Genomic DNA, 3995 nt, shown 5'->3' on the forward strand with positions numbered 1-3995 from the left:
CAACCTCCCCCCACCCCTTCATCTTTCTGCGACCGGTCAGACGTGGGCCCTACGTATATCCACCTTGAGAGGAGCTGCACTAATCATAACCAACAACCCAAGAGGCTTTAAATGTGATCAATGTTATATTTATCACAAAAGCTTTTGTTATAAACTGATCGTGGAGTTGTGAAATGGTCAAAATATAAAGACTACGAGACGTGATGCATTATTTCCACTATAGTCTGGATTTATAGTTTGGCTTGTTGTCTTTGCATGGAGGTTATGAGGTGTATAAAGCAGGAAGGGTTTCCTCTTTATAAATGGATAAAGCTGTTGTAGCAGGAGTTGGTGTTCGCCCTCTCAGGCCCTATTGAAGGTTATACAGTCATTTCTAGAAAAGAGGTGACCTTTTATGGGCTCCACTAGGTCAACATAGCATTTGAAAGTTCATAAAGACCAAAATGTGGCATAAAGCAAGACAAAAAATACTCAAACTGAAGCTATGACACACAGGCCGACGAGTGAAATAGTGTGTGAGTTTAAGACAAAACATAGTCCTCGGTGTAATCGAATAAAGAGCGACACACTTGCACCATGCGCTGTAAAACACCGACACACGCAAATATAAACACGACCTATGAATACTAGGTGCCACTTACTGACCCCGTAAAACCGGCGAGGATGAGCAGTAAATCTCCCACGTGGAGGAGTTCATAAAATTTTACATTGGATGTTTAGCTACAATCAGCGCGCGCACAATTCCCAGCTCAATACTTGTATGGGCTCTCTCTCCAAATATGCCAGTGTGGTTTTTGTGGGGTTACTGACGTTTTATACACATCATCGTAAAATATGAAAGGCGCACTGGGCGAATTTATAGACCTTTCACACTCTATAAATATGCAGATTGCCAATCATTGTTGCACCCTTCTTGGGGACTTTGTACTGCTCGTGCAGACCGTCAAATATCAGTGATACAAATGAGCAGGTAGCTCTTTTTTTTAACAAACTGTGCAGAGACAATAAGGGCATTATTATTATTATTATTGACTATTATTACTTTTATTATTATTATTATTGTTGTTGTTGTTATTATTGTTATTATTATTATTACGTTTTGTTGTGGTATGATGTAAGATTTTTTTAAGTCTATAATGTTGCTGGTGTTCTGTTGTCCCTGCTTATTGTATTGATGTGATGTCACTGATGCAATTGTTTATGAACTGACTGATAATAAAGTAGTATTTTTGTATTTAAACGTGGTTCCTGGCTCTTCATTAATTATCTTTTTTTGTTGGTTTGTTTTTCCAGTAAAGTCTTTTAATTGACTTACTCTTTCTTTTGAATTAACACCATGAAAAATAAAACCATAAAACAGGCTACAAAAAATCCAGAGCCAGAATGCCGTGGCTAAATGTAGCTATTGATGCCCTTTGTTCTGAAACTAGAATCTGTCTGAGCCCAATTATCTGATTTTTAATGGGAACAAAACGGGTGGCAATTAAAAAATACCACAACATCCCATTTAACTCATAAATTCACGGACATGGGATAAGACTTTTAAACCAGAAACTGAAATAAAAATGTACATGACAGGACAGAAGAAAACAGAAACTAATGACTAAAAAAAAATTATGATGAATCAAAAAATTCATTTTTAAAAACCGTGTTTGTGCACACACTCTGTGCCCAACACAACAACCAGCTCGCTGCATTCCGGAGTGCTGCTCTGCGGCCTATTACACAAAATGCGGTGGGTGACCATATCTGTCATTTTGTCATCGATAGGTTACTCTTCATTCTTCAGCCAAGCCACAGAGCTGTAAAAAAAAAAGGAAAAAAAAGCCCCTCAACACACAGACCCCGCTCAAAACGTGGATCAACAGCGTCATCTAGTGTTGAGATGTGACCCTAAACCTGAATGAATCCACCAATCAGAAACAGCTGCGATTTGGATAGACAGGGTTCTCCTCATCTATCCATACCGTCCACGTTTCTTGTCTTTTTCTTTAAATAAAGCAGTTGTTTAGCACCACATCTGTAACTACATGCTTTCGGTCTCTGCTGTTTTACAACAACCTCTAAATAGTTGTTGTGCTGCATGTTTTCCTGTCATGGCCGCTACCTGCTCTTATATAAGAGCCTACAGTGCTCTGCAGCACGCATATTTATCAACAATAACTATTGACGTTTTCCCATCTAATTGTAGGCTGATAGACCACTCATGTGATGAAGTGCAGGGGGGCTGCGGATGGCCGATCAGGCAAAAGTCCCCTGAACAGTGCGCATGACTCTCCTTTGAACGAGTCCACCACCACCGTCCATTAAAACCATAAAGTAATTTAGCCCAGACGTCTAGCCAGTTAGTCGAGTTTGCTTTGTTCGTCTGCATTTGAGACAAACAGCCGAGCTCCAACAGGGGCTGTAAAACTGGCATTTTTGTCCGAGTCGAGCGGAAACGCGCTGGATTGGGCTTTGAAATTACTGCATCCTGTCCGTATTGTTTGCCACCACAAAAAGGCAATTTAGACCTATCCCAGGAAACAAACGCGAGACATGGGAAATTGTCTCTCACTTAAAACTCAGCTGCTCAAATTCAGACTCGGATTTTCTGATCGCCTATGGACCCGGTGAACGTAAAAAAAAAAAAAAAGAACTACAAGCCTGTGTAGAAGGCAATTCATTTAGAAATATTTAGCAACGAGTAGGCCTACGTTGTAGCTACGTTCTTGGAAATGTGACATTTGCACAAATGTTTTTGGATACTTTCATTTTCATATATAGGGGATGGATCCTGACTATTAAATAAATATCTAAATAAATAAATATTCTCCTGTAATAATGTTTTGTGTGCAGTTTAAATTGAACTATAGGCTACTGCTGTAGCTGCCCAACGTTAGTAAAACTGTACACACATCGGCAGGAGAATTTTCCACCGCAGAACCGGTTCTTAATGTTTTCTGGAGAAATGTATTTTTTCTCTAACAAGCAAACACGGCTGTGTGTGTGTTCATTTGATGTGTATATACAGATTGTCCCTTAGTATGAGCACAACTGTAAATGTACATTGTTGACTGAAAAGAAGGCTAATTAAGAGCCCAGTTTACAGCAATACAACACTGAATTAAAGCAACCCTCTCTTGCTTAAGTCTTAACCGCGCTGACACGTTTAAGTTTTCGACTTCGCCCGTTTTTGAGGTGGCAGAGCCCGTTTTAGGCCTTGGCTGTACTTGGAGGACTGCCCGTCCACCAAAACATATGAGACGAAGAATAGTGGAGACATGATTATTCACAAATCATTCATCTATTTGCAATATGTGGCTTCGCCAGTAAAATGATGACTTGGTTTTAGTGACTTCCACTCTCCTGCGGTTTTTAAATCAACAAAATACTGGAGAGGATAGATGAGATTATGTTTGTTAGGTCCTCAGTGCAGCCGTGTAATGACTAAACATGACACCCACTCTGAGTCACAATAAATACAGAATACAAGCTCTTAGTGATTATGTTTATATTTGCAGAGGTCTATATCTACACTCTATAATTAAACTCGTAGACTACAGTCCAAAAAAAGATGCACAAATACAGCAACAACTATCACAAAAATACAAGACAGACAAGTCCGATCGCAGATGTTTTGTTTCTGTACAAAATACTACACCTGCACAACAACGTACAAAGGAAGTAAACATGAAAAAAACATTCACATCATAAATTATGGGTTTGTGAAATTCAAAAGAATTCAAGTATTCTCTTTCTTCGGACAGTTTTAACGTATCCAAACAGCGCTTGTATAATTCCTCTTACAAAAAAACACAAATATATTTCGAAGTGAAAGCAGAATGTAATTTCTCCTCAGAAGTTTTTTCTTTCTTTTTTTTTCTTTAACGGTTGACACATAATTGTGCATTGGAAAAAACATAATCAGCATCAAACAGTCTCCAAATTAGGGTTAATACAAAATCCAACAAAGTGATAAATATGAAGAGATGGGGGGGGGGGGGGGGGGGGGG

The 3995-nt window shown here is 39.0% G+C and overlaps 1 long non-coding RNA gene across 1 annotated transcript in view; it reads right to left on the minus strand.

Annotated features, from left to right (window-relative positions):
* The window catches only part of LOC147818022 (uncharacterized), a 51528-nt gene that overhangs the window by 38186 nt on the left and 9347 nt on the right, over positions 1 to 3995 (minus strand). The gene's annotated exons all lie outside the window — the stretch shown is intronic.

This window comes from Seriola lalandi, unplaced genomic scaffold (genome assembly GCF_002814215.2).
Source record: "Seriola lalandi dorsalis isolate HSWRI2012SDOR001 ecotype SW California unplaced genomic scaffold, Sedor1 jcf7180002054767, whole genome shotgun sequence".
NCBI lineage: Eukaryota > Metazoa > Chordata > Actinopteri > Carangiformes > Carangidae > Seriola > Seriola lalandi.